At 39.0% G+C, this 25,211-nt stretch overlaps 1 protein-coding gene across 1 annotated transcript in view; it reads left to right on the top strand.

Moving 5' to 3' along the window:
• The first annotated feature begins 23,348 nt into the window (after positions 1 to 23,348).
• Positions 23,349 to 25,211, top strand: part of sema6a (sema domain, transmembrane domain (TM), and cytoplasmic domain, (semaphorin) 6A) — a 169,246-nt gene continuing 167,383 nt past the window's right edge. The window contains exon 1 of the mRNA XM_047381384.1: positions 23,349 to 24,694. The gene's annotated coding sequence lies outside the window, so the exon portion shown is untranslated. The remainder of the gene's footprint in view (positions 24,695 to 25,211) is intronic.

Here is a 25,211-nt window from a genome sequence, read left to right as displayed (position 1 = left end):
ACACTGACTGGATCTCCTGGGGAAGTCTGGGTTGGCACTGAGGAAGAGAGGTGAGATGTTATTGTTCACTTGGATGTAAGTAATGTAGGTTGTGCAGGACAGGTGTGAGGTTACTGTAGGCGGTGGACGAAGGCTTGTTGGAGGAGGTAAGTTCTCACGGAGGCTGAGTTTGGCAGGAGGAGTGGCACGGAGATTCTAAGTACTGAATCTCTCTTTGTGTGATCCTCTGAGTGGCATCGCTTCAGTAGAGCGAGCGGTGTTGGAGGGTGGACAGGCAGGTAAGCAATAGTTTGGAGTTTCCTGGAGGTGTTCTCCAAGTCGCGGGGCTGGAGACAGGAGAGGGAGACTCACGGCAGGACTGGCAGGGAGAAGGTTCAAGGTGCTCGACTAATCAAAACATGATCCTGGGCAAGGTCACCAGAGGAATCCAATCTGAAAAGGCAGGAACAGAGACTCGGGTAAGAGCAGGTTCATGAATCACAGGAGAACTGCAGACACCAGTCAAGTTACCACACTGGCAGAGATAACCATCTGAGCCTCCCTCCTGGTTCCTGTTCCTTAAGAAGCCCTGTTGATTGGTATCAATGAGTAACACCTGAGGGGCTGCCCCTGCCAATCACACCATGTAGGAAGGGAGAAAACAGCACAAACAAAACCACCTGCACACAGTCTCTGTGGGTATGACAATTGGCTTCTATTTAGAAACAAAGTAAAGCCCACATCATCATGCCTCAACTAACAAACATGCACATTTTTCTTGTTAAATATAGCACTATGCATTATGCCAAACACCTCTGTATTGATTCATCTGTCCAAAGCATGCTGTCCCAGAAGTCTTGTGGATTATTGTGCTGCCATATATTTTTTGAGTAAAGGCTTTCTTGGGGGACTCTTTCAAAATAAGACATACTTGTTCAGTCTTTTTCTCACTGCACTTTCACAAACTTTAATTTTAATACACCATGTAAGGCCTGGGAAGTCTGAAATGTTGCTCTTGTTCTCTTTGTAATTTCTCTGTGTGTTTGACCTTGAGGTGATTTTTTTGACATGGCCACTTATGGTAAAATTGGCCACTGTCTTAATTGTTTTTTATGTGTGAATAATCTCTTTTTATAGAAGTGTTTACTTAAATCTATTTTGGAAATGGCCTTGTAACCCTTCTAAGACTGATGGGAAGTAAAAATCACTTCTCATAGGGCTTGCTGATGTTTTTCCGCCTTGGCATTGTGATCAGACTCGCCTGCTTTCTCCAGCTGTACAAACTTTTATAACTCCTGTTTTTAAATAGGTTGTTGTGCAAATGGTGCAAACTAGGAGTACTTTGTTTTAGTTTTTTTCTTTTTATCATGAGTGTGGTTTTTATTTTCCACCGCTGGCTTACCTGAAACTTGGTAATTAATAGTATAACTGGCTGAGTAGGATATACAGAAACACAAGAGGGCAGTATTGAAGCACATAAAACAGCCGTGTCTGGTTCTCCTACGGTTTCTCTCCCCAAGCTGTTCAGGCACCAAAATTTAACCTCACAATCTAAATTCACTCGTAGCTGCTGTAAAATCCTATTGTGGCATGAGAAATGGGCTTCACATTTTTAATGTGAAAACAAATTCTGGTAAAAACAGCTTTTACCACAAGACCATTTTGTGATTAAGTCTAAAATTACGCCAGCATTAATCTCCATTATCAAGTTTTTTAGGGGTCTTGCTACAGTTGAGCTTCCAGCGGCTCTGGGAGGCTGAATCAGTCCCTTCTTATGCATAATCCATATGTTTTTATTTTTCTCCTGAAATGACTGTTACCTCTTTGAAGTACTTTGTAGTATTATGACACAGTGGTTAGAGGCGTTATAATGCTGAAGTCTTGTATAAGCTGTAATTACTGGATCTGGAAGTAGGAGGGCAATACAAAAAAAGGCTGTGGCTCCTGCTTTAATGTTTTATGGATGATGATGTTGGAGGAAGGGGTGTTTGTGAAGCTCTCCACAAGTTCCTGAACTTTGTCTGGCAGGACAAGGACAAGGACAAGGGTAGTCGACTATAGTCAGTTGTATTAACAAATAAAACCATTTTAAAGTTATTTAGCATTTGGCAAAAGTCATTGACCAGTGGTATTTAATAGGATCTTGGGGCAATTATGCATAGGCTTTAAACCCACCTCTTATTTGGATATTTGATTGGGAGTGAACACCAAAAGATATCCCAGGCTCTCTCAGTAATGCAAACATTACTGCACATCACGATAATATTGTTTTTCCTCTTGCCATCCCTGGCAGACTATCTGTGTCCGGCTCATGTCCTCCGTTCTACAGTTTCAACACTGTCATTCAGCCCTGCGTAATGCGGTGACCTGAACGAAAGCGTCCTTGGCTGTGAATATTGAGTCAACTAGAGGTCTGTTTGAGTGAGTGACTTTTTTGCTGGCTGTCAGCATGTGTGAACGGTTGCGTACATCAGAGTGTGGTGCCTCCATCTGGGTGCATGTGTGTGTGTGCGTCATCCCAGGAGGTGTCTCTGAGTGTGTGTTTGCCAGCACAGTCATCCTGCAGAGGTGACTGTGAAACGATGGGAACAGACATTAGTAGTCAGAGGAAGAGAGGTTAGGAGGCAGGAAGGCAGGATATCCCATCAAGTTAGGTTCTCCCGCTACACCCGCTTCCTTCAACTCTTCCCAGCAGCTGGATCCAGGAGGTCAGGAGGGGTTAGAAGAGCTCCTCCCTCTGTCATTATCCTTCCATCACCTGCCATCGTCTCCATGATGACAGCAGAAGTTTCTCCTCTGTCTCTTCTTTTCTGAAACCGGCACTATGATTTTCACATCTTTTTCCCACTCCATCTGTCCCCCCAATTCTCCTTTTGTCAAAAGCCTTTATTGTGTCTTTTTGCTCTTTTGGTATCCCAGCGAGGACCTCAATTTGCTGTCACATATACAGATAACCATTGAGGCCCCCTCTGCTGTGAGTTTCTGTTGATATACAGATTGCATCTGATATGCTAGATACGCTGTAATTTCACAAAAAGGCTTCAGACACTCTCAGAGAAGAACTTTTCTGAGTTTTCAGAAAGGATAGAAAGATAGCCCAGCACATTGTAATGTGTGCCAAGAATACTGCCAAAAACTGGGGCATGTGATAATGCAATATAGATGTTATTCCAACGTGCTGTCATAAAATAATGGTCTGGAGTAAAATGAGCAAAGGAAATGATGGTTTCATTTTATAAACTGTGTCACGCAAGTTTAAACGTAGCTCACTTTTAAAGAGATTTTTAGTATATGGAGCATAGGGTTTAATATTTTGACAGAAAAATGCATCTTGAACTAATTTTAACTTGATTTTGTTACTTAAAGAAATACAGCTAAACACAAAAATGTTTACTATTGAAAACAACACAAAGCCCATGCCAGTAATATAATTTGCAATAATTCTGTCCAGAAAAGAAAATCTCCTAAACACAGAAGCACATGGCCAGGGGTACTTTCAATAAAAAAATCCATTACAAATGGGCACACATAGTTAATGGGAGCATTGCTCCCACTGCTAATTGGTTCATGGAAAGAGACACAAAAAATTAAGCTCAATACAGACATTTAATGGCATCAATAGCATTGTCAATGACTCCATCTAGGAAAGAGACACAGACAAACACAAACATATCTGACCGGGTATACTTACAATGGAAAAGAAAAATAAGTAAAAATATGTACCAATAACTAATGGCAACAGTAACTTAGTCTATGGTTTCATCAAAAAAGCAATGAATGCAGTCCAACTAAACACAACAGCCCTGAGTCAGGAATACTTGCAAAGGGAAGGAAAAACAAACAGACTAAACATATTTATCAACAGGAATACCTCCATTAATTGTCTTGTCCAGTAAAGTCTCACAATTAAACAAAGAAGCACTAGAAGAGCCAGGGGTACTTTCTATGTGAAAAAACAAATAAAAACTCATTGATTATCAGGGAAATATGCAGAGGTATACACAAGCACACTGATTTAAACACAGTAATATAAAACAAAGACAATACACAATGGCATCAAAAGCTCTGTCTATATCCCCATTTCAGAAAGGGACACAGATTAATACAAGTATACCTAGCCAGGTATACTTTCGATGTAAAAGAAAAATATAAAATCTACAAATTGTTATGATTTGGGGGGGTTTGGTTTTTTGGTTTTGGGTTTTTTCTCTTTTTGTTCTCACAGTTAAGCTTTGGATGTTGTTTCTGATCATTGTTTTCCAGGTGGTGCTTCAGTTCATTGTTTAGGTTTGGTTTCTTTTAGTTGTTTTCAGTTCATAGTGCTTTCTTGTTTATCTTCTATTACAGTTATGTTGCTTAGGTTTGATTATGTCCTTCTAGTATTTAGCTCCAGCCATGTTTTGTGTTTACTCCTTGCCTTTGTATGCCATAGCAATCAGCTTCATTCGGTCCACCTGCACCATGGAATTAGTCTCCCCATTTCACCTGCACCACGCTGCATATATACACTGCCTTTTTGTTCATTCCTCGTGGAATCATTCATTGTTCATTGTTCATAGTTCTCAGTATCTGTTCATACCAAGTCTGTTTTACCTGCCTTTGTTTCACGCCTGCCTGCCACCACTTTCTAAGTAAGTTTTGTATATTAAAATCCTTACTCACCGCAACTCTGCCTGCTGTCTGTATTATGGGGTCCACTACGACGTGACACAAATAACTAGTGGCAACAGTTGCCCAATCAATGCCTTTGTCCAGGAAAAGGACGCAACTAGACACAATAGGACTACATCTAAAAATTCTTAAAAAGGGAAAGAAAAAAAGCGAGAATACACACATGTATTTGCACCAAAACGTCTATCAATAGCCTAGTCCAGTAAAGAGACAGTTGATCACAGTACTGACATAGTGCTACTTTCTTTGGGGAAGAAAAACAAAGAATTCACAAAATTACTAGCAGTAATATCTCTGCCAATTTGTATTTTAGAATTTATTTTATAAATAACTAACTGGAGCAGTAGCTCCATTCAGAAAAGAAAAACACATTTAAGCACAGAATCACTAGGCCCAGTAGGATTTCTTTAGTAAGAAAAACAGTGAACTGATATGCACTTATTTCAAAGAATTTATAAATGAAAGGTAGGAACCCACACACTTTAAAGCTCTCAAAGTCCAGGAGCATTTTATACTTTAGAATTGTGCTTGAAGCAGTACGATTTTTAACCGCCTCCACTGTAAATTAAACGTATTGGTCTGCATGCATTTGGTTTCTTTTTTTGCAGCTGAAGTCTGTTTTTCCAATACTTTGGCTCCATCCTTCATCTAACAATTTCCTCCTCACTGAGGGAACCTGGAGTGAACTTGCTTAATGAGGAGATGAGAATATTTTTACATGACTTGAACAAAAATCAAAGAGTAGACAACCGAAAAACAGACCTCTCTCAAATAATATCTGACAGCAAATCACATTAAGTGTGGAAACCATGTAGATGAAAAATATTAGCAGCTGGAGATTCTTTCTCTTCTGTTTTGGTAAACTGGATGCATGTGTGTCTAAATTCAGTTCATGAAAAAAACTGTTTAAAGCTATTTTTGGCATTAAAGATCATCTTTCTGTCAGTGTAGCTTAAGTAAGCTATAATTTACTGGGTTACAGAATCTCTAAATGCTATTTGTTGAATACACCTCATTCCATCTGACCTCGAATCAGTAACCACACCATGTTTAAAACCACAAAACCCAACGCCAAATTATGTGTTAGCGGTAAAATGTGCAATCCAGTGTTTAGTGGCTCTGTGGCAGATTGTGGAGTTATAGCTGTAGCATCTACCTGTAATAGCTTCGGTTAGGCCATTATCCTCCACAATATCTAGTTATTATCTCTATGTGATTTATGCTGCTTCTGCCGACCCTCACCCATACTGACCTATATTTTCTTTCATCTCAGCCATCAGTCATTTAGCAGTTCAAAGCTAAAGCCTGTCTGTGGAGGAATTCGGAGGGTTTGATCATGATGACATTAATTCTCAGGTGACACTGTAAAAAATGAAGTGTTTTGCATCTCAACGTGCCGCTGCAGCTAAACTAGCAACACGTAGTATATAAAGCAACTAAAGGACACAAAGCAAACTATTTGACTGTCAGTTAAGGGAGTCATCCAGCAGTTAGCGACGTCTGCTGTAAATGCAGATCCTGTGGTTTTTAGAGGCAAAGTCCATTTTCAATTCCTCACCCTCCTACTGTTACATGGTTAACTGAGGTTTGATGACTTATTCAGTAGGGGCTGTGTCAACACGTCATTAAATCATTTTTTAGACTAAGAGTGAAGTTCAAACCTGGACTCAGGAAAAACAAAACCTGGATCTAGATTTCAGTCTACAGAGCTTTGCAAAAATGTTCATACCCTTCAGACTTTTTCACAGTTTCACAAACTTAAATATATTGTATTGGGATTCAATGTGACACAATGTAGTTCATAAGTGAAGTGAAAAACAAACATTGTATGATTTTCTAAGTTTTTTACTACTGCCAGCAGAGATCCAAAGCTTTGACTACAGGAAAACTATCTGTCATACATTTTGCAAATCTGGCCATGGCAAGAAGAAAGATATTGTTTAAAGAAAGCCAGAATAAGCCTTGTTTGAAGCCATGTAGAGGACACAGCAAACCTGTGGAAGAAGGTTCTCCTGTCATTCATGCAGAACACAACATGTGGCAGAAAAATAAAATTATAGATCACCCAGCAGACATTTCCACCTTAAAACATGGTGGTAGCAGCATCGTGGTGTGCCGATCCTTTTAAAGTTAGAGGACTGAGTTAGATAAAGGACAATCCTGGAAGAGAACCTGTTGGAGAACCCAAAAGAATTGAAACTGGTGTGGAGGTTTACCTTCCAGTACCCCCAATGACCCCAAATAATTTGCCAGAGCAGCAATGTAATGGTTTGGATTATAGCATGTTTGTGTGTTACAATCGCTCAGTCACAATCCCATTAAAAATCTGTGATAATACTTGAATATTGCTGTTTACAGACACTCTTCATCCACTATGACAGAGCTTGAACTATTTTGTAAAGATGAATGGGATTAGATTTCAGCCTCTAGATGTGCTTGGTTGGTGGAGACATTATCCAAAACAAAGCAGCTGTGATTGCAGTAAAAGGTTGTCCTACAAAGTATTGACTCAGAAAGACTGTATTAATTTCAAAACCATACATCCCTTTCTTTCCTTTTTACAGTTATATATAAAATCCCAGTAAAATGCACCGATGTTTATGGTTGGCAAGCAGAGGCAACTGTGGCTCAGTGGGAAGAGCAATCGTCTTGCAATCTGAAAGTTGTGGGTTCTATTTCAGCTTGCTCTTTAACCTCAAGTTGCCTACCGATCTGCGCATTGGTGTATGAGTGTCAGTGTGATTGGGTAAATGTGGCTCTTGTGTAAAGCACTTTGAGTGGTGAGTATGACTACAAAGGTGCTGTATAAGTTCAGTTTGTTTACCATTTACCAAAATGTGGACAAATTCAAGGGTTGTGGATGTGAGGCACTCTAAATAGCAAACACATGAACAGAGAAATAAAATGTGATGCTATGGGTGCTTCTGCATCCACTCTCTGTGCTGCTGTAGTATTCAAGAGCTTTTCTGTGCAGGGCGGCATCATGTCCTCATGAAATCAATTTAACTCAACACTTGATACGCATCCATAGGTCCAACAAAGTAAAATGTTCTGTACACAAATAGCCTGCTTGCTCACTGAGACAAAGCAAGGAGACAGAGGTCAGCTTTGCTTGAGCAAAGCATAAATGAGTGAAATAATCCTGATAATTAAACAATTGCTCATATCAATCCCCAACATATGTCAGGTTATAGTTTCTTTGTGTAATCAGAAATAGGGAAGCGAGAGAAATGTAATGGTGTAATGACCCTGCATATTTTTAAATTTTAATATAGTGGGTCAGTCATCTTTAAAAACTAAAGGCAGGAGCAAATTCTGTTAACTGGTGGAAGCATAAATCAAACCAAACTGTTTAATTGTCATTTCACTGTGTACTGGATGTTGTGGTTACAAAAAGTTTTAAACATGCTGCTTTGCAACCCCTGCTGATAAAATCTTCTGTTCTGTCTAAGCTTAGGCTGGTCACTAAGCTACATGTATCTATAAGGGTCTTCTGGTTGGTGAGTATGGCGGGGAAATAGAAGAGGGTGATGAAAAGGCTGATTTTAATGAAGCATGAATGGGATGCCACCGAGTCAGGTAACTACCCAAGTGATGAGGTCTGCTGGGACTGGAGAGAGATAATATACAGATTGGAAGTGGAGAGACAAAGAATAAAAACAGGTAGATGTACACAGCGAGGGCTCTGAGGAACCATCCAGAATCCACCACCAAAATCTCAGTGTAGAGGTGAGTCTGGGGTAGAACAGAGAGCAATCCTTCACTTACTGGAACAGTGAGGGCAGGTTTGGGGATATTATAAAGGTTGGCAGAAAACTTGATAATCCACTTGGTGGTTGAAGAAAAAACAGAATCCAAAACAGATGAGAGGCTGAGGGAAAAACAGAAAAAGACTTGCAAAGAATTCTTCTTTAAACATGAACAAAGCAAGGCTGGACTGCTGTGACCCAAGGATACAAATCAGATCAGAATCAGAATCAGAATCAGAATCAGAAAAGCTTTATTGCCAAGTACGTTTTTGGACATACAAGGAATTTGTTTTGGCGTAGTCAGTGCAATACAATACAAATTAAACAGTATAAACATATCTACAATATAATATAAATATATGTACACAGTTTTAAGTGAGTGAGAGTAAGTATAGAGCAGTCTGGCACTGCTGGAACTGGCAGCCTGCTGGATATGGTGCAAAAAGTACAAGAATGTAGAGCATCATCTTAACAGCAGTTTATCTTTTGAACAGTTTGTGTCAGGAAGCTGTGTAGCAGTTTCGTGGTTTTGGTTATGATGTTGTGGTGCTGTTTGACTGATGGCAGCTGTTCGTGAGTAGGATCTGAGGAGAATCTGTTCATCTTCAGAGCTCTGCTCCCCTCTCAGCTCCCCTCACTATCCTCGGCAGGGCCCTGTCTACCATCTTAAGGGAATTGCTGTGAAGAACTGAGTTACTGCTTCTTTGTCAAAGCCTTGATGTGCTGTATTTAATGTTTAGTTTAGCTTTATGTGGGAGCATACTCGAAACAATTATATCTTAAAAAACCACGAGGATGAAAATTAAGTTGCATTTCTGATTTATTTTGGTTTTCTAGTGAGTAAAACCAGTGCTGTCAGCTGCAGATGCATCTAAACTGTCACCAGACACTGATGATGGGATAAGAGTTTTCATATGGAAATAGAGGAAATAAACAGTCCCACTAGAAGCTAAACACACAAACAGGTGGAGTAGAAGGCTTGCTTAGCCAGTTTTTCTCTGCAGTTTGTCTTGTTTAGATCTGTGTTTGACTGTGAGAACACTGCCTTGAGAAACAAGAACATAGGTTTGTCAACCTATTTATCATTGATCTGAAAAAAAGCAGTATCACTGTATTCGTTTTTGCTTTACAATAGTTTTTTATGCTTATTTTGTTACATATAATCAAAGATAAATAGATTATGTTCCTCAAAGAATATAATAATGATTTTATTGTAAAACAAAATACAACAAAAAACAGACTAAGATGAGGAAAATTGAAGGAATTCCTATAAGACTCTTTTAACAAAACATTAGGTTCAGTTAAAATATTTATGGGGTTAGTGTGTGAAGCTTAATATAAAGAGCATTTGAAATATAAACATTTTTAGACCTTTGGTTGCCCCCGCTCTGTCTTTATACTGGAAATCATACCAGAAAACATAGGAAGGAACAAGTAAAGACTTACTTTGGCCCTAAGTAGAAGTCTTTACATGTTCTTTCCCCACAGTATGAATAATAATTATTAATAATAATATTCATCCAGAAGCAAATAATGATCCGCTGGCCAAAGCTACCAGAGGGGGGATAATGTAGTTAAAAGAAGTTTAGCCTATGTAAAACATAATGTTTAAAAACTAAACAATTTCACACCGTCTTTCCAAAATGTCAAACTTGCAAAAGTTGAAGTGAATTAGGCATATGTATTTGAACTATAAAGAAGATAATAATTGCTAGCTTATCCAATTAGCCTATGTCCACAAGAGATTTTCCTAAAGATTTTTGTATTTGTCCTACCGAGAAATGTCTTCATCCACACAAAAACAACTAAATTGTCTGAAAGAGCTACAGGTTTGTGAAAAGGTATTTGCAGCCTTCTATATTTCTTATATTTTTGCTTTTCTGTCACACTTATACGATGTAAATGTCATATCCACGGTGGTCGTGTGCAGGCTGGGTGCAAAAACAAAGAAACACTGAGTGTGAAGAACCTGGAAACACTTTCCCTTTGGCTGCACCCGTCTGCCAACCTCAACCATCGTGGAACAGAATTATTCCTCCCAGATTTAGCTGAGAGCTAAAACCAAATAAACTGTTTAGAATTTTTGCCATCCTATGCAGGACTTCTCTAAGCCTCTCTTTTCTCCCTCCGTGAGACCCCAAGTCTGCCACTGATCCAGTCCTGGTTCCTGATCACATTTACTCCTGTAAAACCTAATAAATTGTTTAAACGTTGCCTTGGTTCACTTGTGGTTGTTATTCAGAGTCTGGTAAAACCCATTATGACAATAAATCATTATGCAAACTATATTATTTGAAAAATTAACCTGAGCAGATCAAAATCTATTTTTTTAAATAATACAATTTGTTAAAGGCTAAACACCTACCCAAACCAACCTGGCCGTGTATAATAAAGTAATTACATTTTAAACGTAGTGTCCGGTTATGCCTCCCTTGGTGACAACAGCAGCCATCAGCTGTTGGCCATAAGTGTTTTACATTGATATGGACGAATTTCTGCCCACTCTTCTTTGCAGAATTTTCTCAAACCAGCCACATTGGAGAGGTTTTCCCTTTTGTCCCATCAGGGCACAGAATATTTTCCCAAACATCTTGGGGATCATCGACACGATTTTTGTAAAATGTGAGTCCCAAAGTCTTGGAAATGGCTTTGTAACCCTTTCCAAACTGATACATGTTACTTTCTTTCCCATCTGTTATTGAATGTCTTTGGGTTGGGGCATGTTTCTTTTTGAAATCTTCTAGGCCTACTTCATGTTGTCAGACAGCTCCTTTGCAGTTAATTTGTGATATAACAATGCCAGAACTTTTACTTTTTCACATATAGGCCCAGGCTGGTTTGGATTGCTTTTTCCCCTAATTAAACTGCATTTTGTATTTACTTAGCCCATCTATTTATTACTAGTTTGACTGATATTAAAATTAATTTGATAATCTGAAACATTTAAGTGTGATAAATAAGCAAAAATAGAAGATCTGTAAGGTGGAAATACTTTTTACTTGCACTGCATAATAAAATATTCAATTGAAACTTTGAGGAGGATGCACAATTGTACAATTATGATAATGTCATCTGTGTTTTTTAAAGTATGTATTCTGTGGAGAACTTTTTGTCTTTGTTGAAATGTAAAGAGCTTTATAAATAAAGCTGGATTGGATTAGCTAATCAACCAACAAAATACTATATTGTTCATCTAAGGTTTAAGGCATTATGACTCCATTAACTACAAAAAAGTATCTTCACATTGATGTTTTATTACTGGAAAGTGTACAACCACTCTCTTTACCTGAACCCTAGGTGGTTCCCCGCTTCTCTGCTCCATTTGCCACTGACGTCAACAACCTCGCTTTTGAGCATCATCAGCAGCATGGTTTCTATTTGTGGAGCGGCGGGAGGGAGCAGGTAGGACACAGGGGCAAATCCACTCGCACTCAGTCCCACCACACCCATCCTCTAACTCTTTTACTTACACACCACACACACACACACACACACACACACACACACACACACACACACACACACACACACACACACACACACACACACACACACCGAATCCCATCTGCGTTTCTAAAGACTGTGCTCTCTAACTGTCACTCCTAGTTACAGACCTACCATGCAGAAATGCTGACTTATTCATGGCTTTCATGCAAAACCTGGACGCAGGGAGGAAACTGTAGCTGGTCGGGCTGGAGTTGCACTGGCTGCTGTTTGTGTGTCTGCCTATGTGTGTGTGTATAGTCTCCTTTACAGTTCTTTATTACTGTTACCTTAGTCTGTTAGGGCTTACGAGATAGAGGACCCGGAATGCAGACTAGCAGGCAGCATGATGGTAAGTGCAAAACGATTTAATAAAAAACAAAAACTCACTCTCAGAAGAGGCAGGAACAAAACAATAAACGGACAGGCAAGACAGGCTTGGCATGATCCACAAAACAAGACGTGAGCATGATTTGGCAACAAGACATGATTTGAGAAATGTTTCCGTGCCGAATAACTGAACAGTTGTGTATATATGGAGTGTGAAACAGGTGGAGCAAGGAGACAGATTAGCTTGGAGCAGGTGAACCGGATAAGGTTAATTGACAGACAGAACAAAACGTGGCTGGAGCAAAAACAGAGAATCTTGAATACAAAACAAAAACTAAAGCATGACCAGAAAATTAATAAACAGAAGCATGATTCAAAAACTGTGAGAACATATAAGAAAAAACCAGAAACTAAACACCAAACAACCCCAAATCATAACATAGTCAGCCTTGCCATTACAGGTCAGAGGCACCAACACATACTGTAACACACACTCGTACATTTTGTAATGCTGACACAGATGCCTCAGGCTTACCAGAGCCAGTGCCTAGTAATACATTTAATACTTTAGGCAGCTATTGACAGCAGATTGATGACAGGACAGGAATTTGGTTTATTAAGTAAGGAAGTAAATATATACAGTGCGTTGTAAATGTTTTCACACCGCTTGAATTTTCTTTTGCATTTTGTCATGGTATAACTGCAACCTTCAATGTATTTTCTTGGGATTTTGTGTTGTTAGCCAACATTAGGTAATGCATAACTCTGAAGTGGAAGGGAAATTATGCAAAGCTGTTGCATGCATTCAGCCTCCCTAGGTCAACACTTTGTAGAATTACATTTTGCTGCAATGTCAGCTTTCAGTCTTTCTCACCTAGACTTTGACTTTTTTGACCATTCTTTTTGGCAAAACTATGCATGTTAAAAAATGTTTTAAATTTGCCACTAATTCTCATTTGGATTTAGGACAGGACATTGATGGTTCTTACACATGAAAATTGTTAAGTTATTGTATTGTAGCTCAGACTGTATCTTTAGAGTCATGATCCTGCTAGAAGGCGTCCTGTATTTAGCTCCATCATTGACCTGCTGGACAGGGAATCTCAGGTTTCATTTTCCCCTAAACTCTGACCAGTTTCCCAAAATCCACTAAAGGAAAACATCTCTACAGCATGATGCTGCCACCACCTTGTTTCAAGTCAGGAATGGGATTTTCAGGATGAAATGCACTGTTAGTTTTCAGCTACATGTAGTGAATTTGTGTCACATCTGACCAGACCTCCTTCTATTGCTACATCTTATACATGGCTTGCAGCAAACTTTAAATAGGACACACAGTCGCTTTCATTAAACAACAGTGTCCTTCTTGTCAATCTTAAATAAAGGCCAGCTTTGTAGAAGGCCCTGTTCCTCCTAAGGTGGGGATCTCTGCAGCTCCTAGAGTAATCATGAGCCTCTTATCAACTTCTCTCATTAATGCTCTCCTTGCCAAGCCTGACAGTTTAGGTGGATGGTGATGTCTTGGTAGGTTTGCAGTTGTCATACTCTTTATTTTCAGATGATAGCCTAACCAGAGCTCTGAGAGGTGTTTAAAGCTTGGGATATTGTTTTATAACCACCCTTCTTTAAACCTCTCCACAACTTTATCCCTGACCTGTCTGCTGCGGTCCTCATTCTACATGATGCTGCTTGTTTACTAATGTTCTTTAACCAACATCTGACAACCTCACAGAACAGCTGGAATTTTACTGAACAGTTTTTATTTAAGCCACATTTTTCACAGTAGTGTATCACTTTGTGTTGGACCACATTCAATCTCAATCAGAACAATAAAGTTTATTGAAGAAAGGGTTTAAAGGATAGGAATACTTTTAATATATAGTCACATTTTCATAAAGTAGACCTACTGATAGCATCTAAAAAGCATGGGTCATGGAAGCAGCAGTGGCGCAGTAGTTAAGCACGTGACCCATGCGGCCTTGGTCTTTGATGCGGCTGCCACGGGTTTGAGTCCTGGCCCGTCAATGTTTGCTGCATGTCTAACCCCCCTCTCCACGCCATTTCCTGTCAGCTCACATTCGCGAAAATGAGAAAAATACAGGCCACTAGTATAATATATAGAATAGCATGGGTCATAGACAATGCCACCCATGACATTTTCCCAGAAAGTCAAACAAGACAGGACTGCAAGTGGCCAACATGAAAAAGGCAGAGCTGCAGAAAATTTGTACCAGCAGGGTTAACATTATTAATTATTCTCTAACATCCTGTTAAAAGCCTTCACACTTCAAATATCCCTGACGACTTACCACTTAAGCTGTTAACGTAAAGAGGTGAAAACAGTTTTGTGCTTTCGATTTTTAAGCTTCTACATGACTTTTTTTTTTTTTTGCAGAACTTATCTTTGAATACAAATCAGTTTCTAGAAACTTTTTTAACGACAGTTCCACATAAAGTAAACCCAAGATAGAAACAGGTAGAAAAACATTTCCTGGAGATCAATTAAAACCGTGTGAGAGTGTTACCTGCCAGGTAGATGGTGTTAAAATGGATCTGCTCTTCCTGTGAGTCTGACTGTATTTGCTGTAATCATGAAGTGCATGAAAACGTGTGTTAGCGCAGATAAGTGACCGCATATGCAGGTGACAGTAACATTCAGTGAGACATCCAGGGAGAGTTAAAGTATCTAAAGATCATTATTCTGGTGCTCAGGGGAAACAAAGTCACAGCTCATTACAAGAGCTGACTTTGTGGTGTTTTCACCTTCCCAGTATCTCTGTGTGAATAATGATGGAAAAGTGTAATCCTGAAGACACCTGTAGCAGAGACTACCCCAGATATGATTTAGAGTTCTTTGACAGGTGTTTATATGCCTGTCAATGTGTCTCGAGGAGTGCAGAAATTGTCAACAAGAGGACGTAACCAGAATGATGCCCAAAACTGAGGATGGGAACAGCTTAGGTTGTAGTTAGAATATTTTTACAATATTAAGTAGTAATAAGAGAGTACCCTTATGCTGGGACAAAATCACAGCAATACTATAGTGATTTCAACAAGGTATTGTCTAATTTGGCCTTTATACAACTTTTTCAAACAAACTCTACTGCATCCTCCCCACCCTGGATGAACTCTATTATTCCTGATGTCACAGGAAAAGAAAAACATAATAAATAATAATAACCCTGTCAGGAAAGGGTTTGAGGGTGGACCAAAGTGCAGACAAGAGCTGGGCAGCAGCATGTTGTAAAAGGTTTTAGCTTTATTTCCAGAGGTTTTCAAAAGAAACCAAACAAGGCACTGCAGATACAAACAAAGTCCTGATCCAAAAACTTACAAGAGGTTCTGCAGGCACATGGAAAAACTCAGCACGAATACGTGGGTTGAGAACGGGGTATGACAATCACAAGGAACCAGCCACAAACAATGACACAAAACCAACTAATATACTGAGGAATAACAAAGGGCAAGTAATCAGAGAAAACAGGGAACAGGTGTGACAAGGAGGCAGAAGGAACAGGTGAAACAAATACAAAGACTGAGGATGGGCAAAGTAACTAATAAACAATAAACAGAAACACAGACCAAGCAAACCTATAGACAAAGATAAATAATCAAATGGGGAATAGGAAAACTAGAATAATCATGACTAAAGTAAACAGAGAAACTAGAGGGAACATAGGAACAACAATAACAACCTGAGAACAAACAAAGAACCCATAAAGAAAACCTGAATACAAAAGTAAACAAACCTAACCACACTGACTGAATTAACTGGAAAGGAAACAGAAAATAAACTAGTAAACAAGAAGAGTGCAAAGGAACAAATAATAAAACACAATTAAACGCAAAGATACTAAAGAGAAATAAAACTAGAGAATCCAGGGAAGACCAAGAACTATAATAATTAAAATAATAATAATAAACCATACCAAGTAATAAGAAAACAACCATAAAATAACTTAAGAAGTAAACACTAGGAGGGAGAAAAGAAAACATGATACAAAAACCAAAATAGAAACATCTAAACAAAATAAATCACAAAAAACCATAAAACAAAGTCCAAAATGTCACTCCATGACAAACCCAACTCATCCGGTACATAGTTTGTTTCAGCTTCTGCCTTCAGGTAAAAGATGCAGGACAATAAAAAGACAAACAAATTGGTTTAAATTCTTTTTTGACTGGTGATTTCAGAATGTGTGAATTCCCATTTTCCTTTTATTGTATAGATAGATTTTTACACCAGAGAAGATGCACTTAAATCTACAGTAGTTGTAGTGGAAATGATAATAAAGTTCTATTGTTTTCTATTCTATTCTATTCTAGCTGAGGTTTCTAAGTATTGGTTTTGATTTGAAGAACTGGTCAGCCCTCTCACCTGGTGGAAATTACCTCTAGGATGTGCAGTTTGCTGCACTGTTTGCACATAAACAGCACAAACGTTCTCATCCTCATTGTTAAACAACAAAGATTCCAGTGGATATTTATGGATAAACAGTTTTTGTCTTTAAGAAGGCTTGTGCAGGCAATATGAATTTTTAAAACAATTTTAAACAACTGAAGGCCATTGGAGTACAGTGAATTCATTGTCATGATCAAGAAACCAGTTTGGGATTCTGTGAGTTTCGGGACATGTTACATTAAACTGCTGGTAGGAGGCTTCAGATGAAGGTGCACTGTGGTCATAAAGGGGTGGGCATGATAGAAACAACACCCAGGTAGGCTGTGGAGTTTAAACAATACTCTGTCATAATCTGCCCATGTTTGGTTTTAAGTTTGTGTTCTGTTTACTTTCTCTGCACAGCCATATTCTTCATTTGCTTTATTTCAGTTCATTCAGGTTTATTAGACTCATGCTGGTGTTTAGGATTTTGTTACTTCCCTGGATTCCTATGTTGGATGTTTTAGTTTGTATTTCCTGATAGATCTGGCTCCTCCCTATTTATGTTCTTTTTGCAGTCTCATTGTTTACTTATGTCAGTTAACTTAGATGTTTTCTGTTACCTTGCTGCGCTCCCTGCTCATTAATGTTAATTAGCCACTCTCCCTCAGTTACCCTCAGTTTCTCTTCCACCAGCTGATCCTGATTCCCCTCTGATTAACTCTCTGTGTTCATTGGTCCATTCTCCACTTTCCGTCAGTACATATACTCTTTGTCATTGTTCTCAACTGGTTCCTCCTGAAGTCTACCCTGAAAGCTATGGGAAGAAACTTGTGCTATCAGAATCTGAATTGCTCTGACTGAAGTTGTATTTGTGTAATTTGAAATTCAATTCAATTCAATTCAATTCAGTTTTATTTATATAGCGCCAATTCACAACACATGTTGTCTCAAGGCACTTTACAACAGTCAGGTTCATACATTCCAATTGGTCCTAACCATTGAACAGTGCAGTCGGAGTTAGTTTTTTATTCATATTGGATAAAAAGTTTTTCTATCTAAGGAAACCCAGCAGATTGCATCCAGTCAGTGACTTGCAGCATTCACTCCTCCTGGATGAGCATGTAGAGACAGTGGACAGTCACTGGCGTTGACTTTGCAGCAATCCCTCATACTGAGCATGCATGTAGCGACAGTGGAAAGGAAAAACTCCCTTTTAACAGGAAGAAACCTCCAGCAGAACCAGGCTCAGTGTGAGCGGCCATCTGCCCCGACCGACTGGAGGTTTGAGAGAACAGAACAGAGACACAAAGAGAACAAAAAAGCACTGATCCAGGAGTACTTTCTATAGGAAGGAAAAGTAAATGTTGATGGATGTAGCTCCTTTAGTCGTTTCACCTAGAAAGAACGAACAGATAAACTCTGAGCCAGTTTTCAAGGTAAGAGTCTGAAAGAGAGTTTGTTACAGTTAAGCTCAGTCAATCGCCATGTCTAGGAGAGAGAAAGGGTTAAACACTGAAAGACAGGGCCATGTGGATCATTGGTAGAGGGTGAGCATTAAGTTGTTGCCAGCAGAAGCTTGGACGATTCCCCTCTTCAGAAAGGTGTCACAGGTAGACACAGAGCCAGCCCAGGTGTAGCTTCTAGAAAGAGAATAGAGGTTAAAAGGTTAAAAGCTGAAATCACAGCAAATAAAGCAAAATTGGAGAGTAGTGTGAGAATGTAGCGAAGAGGATGAAAGTGGACGTTATGTCCTCCAGCATCCGAAGCCTATAGCAGCATAACTACACAGATAGTTTCAGTTCAGATTATTTAGTTAAACGGCGCTTATTTACAACAATGTCGTCTCAAGGCACCCCACAAAGGGTCCCACTGATGGTCATTGTTATACTAAAAACCACAAGGATTGGGATACCTCTCTCTGTCAGACTGATTATAACCATTGGAAAAGAGAGGGGGTCATACAGGTAGCAGAAATGGAGGGAGTTTTTGCACCTCAACCATAACTGAGCCGGTTAAGGCTAAACCTGACTCCCCCTTACTCCAACCAACAGGGAGGGAGGAAGGCTCCCTCCCTGATAACCAAAGCCACTCTAACTATAAGCTTTATCAAAAAGGAAAGTTTTAAGCCTAGCCTTAAAAGTAGACAGGGTGTCTGCCTCATGAACTAAAGCTGGGAGCTGGTTCCACAGGAGAGAAGCCTGATAACTAAAGGATCTGCCATTTTCTCTCCAATTTTCTAACATTGTGCTTTAAAGTACGCAGCTCTGAATTAAACCAAGGAGCCTGCCTCCTATGAATGATTACCTTCTTTTTCAAGGGGGCTGCATTGTCTAATGCATCACGCAATGATGAAGAAACACTATGAACAAAAGAATCAATTTGTAAAGGGGCAGAAACAGAATTATTGCCTTCCATTGTGCTTTTCAGTGATAATGAGGAAATTAAAAGTGGAACAGATTCTTTAAAGGTTGTTACAGCATTGCCTGATAATGATCTACTATAATGAAATTTTCTTTCAGGTGTGGAGTACTCAGTTAAATTAAACTCAAAGGTTATTAAGAAATGGTCAGACAGGACAGGGTTATGAGAGAATATTGTTATGTCTTTACACTCAATACACGCCATATGTCAGCACTAGGTCCAGAGAATGAAGACAAAGGTGGGTAGGTTTGTTAATGTTTTGAGCAAAGCCAATTGAGTCTAAGATAGCATTAAACGCTATAATTAGCACTTTCAGCGTCAACATGAATGTTAAAATCCCCCACAATAATAACTTTATCTTTATTTAACACTAAATCAGATAAAAGGTCTGAAAACTGATCTAAAAATTTAGAGTAAGGGCCTGGTGGACGGTACAAAACAACAAACAGAAGTGGTTTTAGTGCTTTGCAATTTGGATGAGGAAAACTAAGGATTAAATATCCAAAAGAGTTGTAGCGATTGATTGGTCTGGGACTAATCAATAAATCCGACTGAAAGATGGTTGCTACTCCTCCTCCTCGCCCAGTATTTTGAGGAATGTGAAAATTTAAATAATTAGTAGGAGTTGACTCATTTATAGTAACATAATCCTCTTGCTGCAGCCAGGTTTCTGTGAGGCAAAATAAATCAATCTGATTGTCACAAATCAGGTCACTAACTAGCAATGTCTTTGAAGAGAGAGATCTTATGTTCAGTGAGCCACATTTAATTGTTTTATTTTTCTTTTCGGTCTGAGTTGTGTTTATTTTTATGAGATTTTCCTGATTTCTTCCTTTTAGATTATTTTTTAACCTATTCAATTTTGGCTGTGGGCGAGACACTGTCTTAATAGGGTAATGAAATGCATTGGTTTTAAAATGAATTTCACTAAACAGAAACGGAATATTATGGTTTGAAACTGAATTCATTTGCTTGTACAATGTATTTTATTGTATTAAAAATTCCTTTAGACTACTTTCACTTTCAGGTCTGTAACTAGCGCCAAAAGAACGGACCAAGAAACTACGGTACAAAGCCAGGTAATGTTAAAAAGTTTATATATGTCTTAATGTCGTTAATATATGCTCTTGGTCCGTCATCTTTGCGCTTGTGCTGCTGCTTCTTCTTCTCTTCTTCTGCTGGCGGTTCGCAACAAATTCAGAGGTGCATACTGCCACCTACTGTACATCATTGTATAACTCCACCCACTATATTCTGAGCCTGAGATCACGTGACGCCAAGTCGCTGATGTAAATTCGTATTCTCAAAGGAAATAAATCGTATTCACAAACTGTTATAGCATATTGTATTCATAAAGAATAAACCACAACTGTAAACTTGAACTTTGTATTTGTAATTTCTTGAAGCTGTAACATTTTATTTTGTATTCTTATAGAGAAAATATATAATACATCTTTTGGATTTTACTTATGCACAACTATTGACTAATATGCACACATTTCCGTCTTTACATACACATTGTTTTTGACAGCGTTCTTACCCCATAGGAGTCAGCTGTTCTCTCAGGGTTTACTGCACCTCAACCACCCGACCAGAGGCGATCCGGTTGCTGGGGCAGTTGGCGAACATATCGGCGCATTTGTGCAATTAAGCGATATCCTGATAAACTGATCAGATATTTTAGGTTCACACAACTACATTCTTGTCTAAAAACATTGAAAAAGTTCAGTTGTTTCACAGAATGCGCAATGTATCCAATTTTATTCACAGCGTTTTTCTCTCATCCGGCCTTTGCTACTTCCGTTTAAACAATCTACTTCGACCCGCAATGAATCGTAGGATAGGGTGGGCCATGGAGGATACACCGGACCCATCCTTCAAATCTGGGGATAAGAAGGATGCATTTGTTGGAACCTTGGAGATTGGACAGCATTTGTCGCCTCATCCAGGACGTAATCGGCCTACAAATGCGTCCTTCAAAGGATGCAGTCCTGAATCTGGACACAGCAATAGTGAATGGCATCCGTGAATCACTAAATCTGTGTTTGATTAATCTCTGGCTTCAAGAACCCAGATGTGTGACACAAAAAAAACAACTGAATTTTGGAACTGAAATTGAATTTCAAACCTGAAAGTGAAAGTAATCAAACTGAATTCAATACAAGCAACGCAATTTTCAAAGCAAACAAATTCAGTTTTAAACCATTATATTCAGTTTCAGTTTAGTGAAATTCATTTTCAAACCAATGCATTTAATTTCAAATTACACAAATACAGATTCAGTCAGAGCAATTCAAATTCAGTTTCTGATGGCACATGTTTCTTCCCATAAAAAGCTACCCTGCATAGTACCCTTACTTCACACCACTCCATGTCCTGCCTCCGTTTGTAAGTTTACCTGTTTCTTTAATTGAATTCATTTATCTACTCAGCATACTGCTTCCTCACTCTTTCCTGCACTTTGGTCCAACAACAGCCTAACCTACCATGACACGCTCAGTTGGTACTAAGCGGACCAAAGTGTGCCAAGAAAATATCACCACCATACCACCACCTGCATGAACCATTGATACATCTGAAGGTTGCATTTGAAATTCAGACCAAGCATAGCTTTTCCAATTTATTCTCTCACGGATGGTGTTCTGCATACCTTGGTTGCAACAAGTGTTCATTTGAACTACTGTTGCCTTTCTATTATTTTGAAACAGTCTACTCATTCAACAAGGAATTCTTGTCCACACAACTGCTATTCTCCTTACTTTCTGTTTTTCAAACCTTTCTCAATAAAACCAACAGATGGTTGTGTGGGAAAATCCCAAAACATCAGCAGCGTCTTCAAGTCAAAGTAATTGACAAAGTAATCCCCTTTCATCCCCATTCTTGTGCTTGACTTGAACTTCTGTAAGTTGTCTTCATCAGGGCTTGATGGCTGTTGGAGCAAGATGAAGCACGAGTTGTCTGAACGACTGTTTGGGCTAACTAGCAATTGAACAGGTGTACCTAATGAAGTGGCCAGGGACTGTACTTCAAAAGACAATGTCACATGGTGGTAGCAGCTGGGTGGCACTTGGTGAGACAGATGTCACTTCTTTCTTGACGTCACATCAAGAAATGTGGTATTTTTTTTTCACATGTCTTGTCTCAATATTTTAGGCATACCATGTAGAGAAGCTGGTGGCCTACATCTTCAGCAGCTTTGCTCAGCAAAAAATAGATATATTAAACCAAAACTGTTCCTGGCATCAAAGTAGACAGGCCACACTGATGGAATCGGATCCCGTGTCTGTATGACCTTCAACCATTAAGTTATTTGGGTGGGTGGACTACTGCCACTTTCCCAAGTGCAGACCGATCTCAGGATGCGATCACCCCAGCGGGCAGGCATCAGCACCCTGACAGCAAGACCACCCAACAACAAGGGGAAGGAACTCCTAATGGACCCAGAATGACAAAGAGATAGATGGCACAGCGACTCATACACTTCATTTTGAAAATAAATGTCATGTTTTTTTTTTAAAGTGAGACCCATGAGATCTCGTCACTGTTATCACCACCTGACACATCTCTGTATAAACCCACATGATATTCTGAACAACTGTAACTACAGGACTCTTCCTAATTCTGTGGATTTTGGGAGGAATTATGATAATGGTAACTAGGCCTATACCTCCTGAGCAAACGTTTTCTTCAACCTTTAGTTTGTGTTCAACTGTATAAGTTTTATTGTTTTTTAACAAAGCTTGTGAAATAACTTTTCAACAAGAATTGTATTTTTTTTTTGACAAAAACATATCCTATCTGTTGTACAGCAATGAGATCAGGGTTTAAAAGGTCTTTTCATGAGCAAGTCATTGGAAGGAATAGATTTCTATGAGAGCCTCTAAGAGAATGTTTCAAGAGGTTGGAGAGGAGAGAGCCGGGATGAGCTGTGGTTATTTATTCAAGTAAAAGAAGAAAAAAAAACCTTCGTATGAGCTGATTAAATCTCTGAAGAACTGCTGTGTTGCAACTGCTGTGTGTCCCAGTCTGGAGTCTGATGGTTGCTCCATTTCATCCTTCTCTCCTCTGTGCACCGAACCCAAATGCTTCTGGGACAACTTTGGCAGGATAAGTGAAATAAGCTCTGACGCCGAGCATATTTCCAGAGCTCAAACTAACTGGTGTGCATCTTGACATTATTGAGCTCAAATTATACCCTGCCTGCCTCCCACACTTCGCAACACTTCCACTTCAAAGTGTGTGAGAGAGAGTGTATGTGAGAGAGAGAGAGTTAAATTAGGGGATTTAAAGACACACTGTGTAAAACACAATCTGTCTGCGAGTTTGTTTGATTTCGTTTAATTCGTGCAGAATTTGCACAATTACTGATGTTTGCTTAGGCATAGGCAATATTCCTCCACCAGTGTAAACCCCACTCATTCACATATTACACAGAGCATTTAATGGGCCCAGACAAAACTACTGCAAATTATACTACCCATGGATATACTGAGCAGTCAGAAAAGGACAAAGCTGGTTTTGGAAAATGGAAAATGAATGATGTAAACAGATGGATGGGTAGTTTGTAGAACCAGATTTTGCAGCAACAGCTTGATGTAAACATTTCCTATACAGTTTTCCTTTCCTTACAGCTGAACTAAATGTAATTGAATAGTTAATAGCACAGAGGAGAGCAACACCAGCCCTTCATGACAACAGTCAATAATGTTCACTGAGGACAAACACAATAAAGCCGAAAACTTAATTCCCTTGCGGTCCTCCAGACACAAAAACCCAATAGAAACATAACGCAATTCAAAAATACTTTAATAATCCCCAATGGAAATTAAATATAACTCATACAAATTTCAGAATAAAACCAAATGAAAGGATTTCTTCTGTTTTGTTTCGTCATCCTTGTTTCAAATCATCAAACAAATGTAGTTTATAAATGTTTTCATTTATTAAGGGAAAAATGCTATTCAAACCCTCTTAACTGTCCCTCTTGTTAAATTATGAGTTAACTGTGATTAACCACATTATTTTGGCTGCTTTACTTGCCTCACCCAGGCCTGATTGTGTCACAGTGTGTCTCTTGGTTGTGTATTTGTTTACGTTTTAGTTAGGTGGTTGCTGTCCAGTATGATTAGTCTTTGAGTTCCCATTCTCGTGTCTTATTTTTTAGGTTATGTTCAGTTTATTGTATGTGGTTTTGATTCTGTAATTAGTTACGTTTAGTCAGGTGTTTTTTCTGTTACTGTTTGGTTAGTCCTTAAGTCCTCGTTTCTGGGTTCTGTTTCCTAGGTTCTCTTCTGTTGACTGTGTTTGTATTATTATTATTAATTATAGATCTGTTCCCCCCGTGTTCTGGTCCCTGGGTGTGTTTACAGTTTTGTTCTTCGTCTAGCTCCTCCATGTCCTCATTTGTCCCTATCTGGTTCACCTGTTCTCTCTGCTTCCCTGCCTCCTTGTCTCACCTGTTCCCTGTTCCTCTGATTACCTGCCCTGTTATTTCATGTCCACCTTGTCTGTATTTAAGTTTGCCTTCGTCCTTTGTTCCACGCGGTGTCTTTACGTCTCTTCCATGTCCTTGTGATATGTCTCTTTGGATTTCGTTCTTGCTCTGGATCCTGTTTAGTTCTAGTTTGAAATTGCCTTTTAATCAGGATTATCCTGTCATCCAGCACCTCGCCTGCATGTAAGGGGACTCTCTTAAATTAAAGAAGGAGTTTCGAACCCACTCTGCTTTTCTCCGTGCTTGTCTGCCTTTTGGTCCATCACACAAAAATACAACATTGTGACAGATTGGTGATGTCAGAAAAGTCCCATTAGGTCAACTGAACATTGTTTTAGGTTAATCAAATTCAGTATAACTGATACTACTGTATATATATTGAGAAAGGACATTTTAGACTCATAATGTGCACTGTTGTTGCGGTGTTGTGTCATGGGATTAGAGGCACATGGGTATTTAAACATGGTAACTTTGTATATAATAAATGTCTTTAGTCTCTTAACAGGGCAGCATGACGAAAATGTAACTTAAGCTATAAAGCAAATAAAGTATGGATGTGGGACCTCAATTTGGCGTTATGTTATGAATGAGTGCACCTCAGATTTCCCGGCCATTTTAAATGTTTTAGAAAATAACTCAAATCTGAGAGAATGGAAACACTGTAGTATTGTTTCTTTGCATTGTGCCCTCTTATGATGGT

This window comes from Girardinichthys multiradiatus, chromosome 12 (assembly GCF_021462225.1).
Source record: "Girardinichthys multiradiatus isolate DD_20200921_A chromosome 12, DD_fGirMul_XY1, whole genome shotgun sequence".
Classification (NCBI taxonomy): Eukaryota; Metazoa; Chordata; class Actinopteri; order Cyprinodontiformes; family Goodeidae; genus Girardinichthys; species Girardinichthys multiradiatus.
Note: the sequence above shows the minus strand (reverse complement) of the source record. Positions and strands in the feature narration are given on the sequence as shown.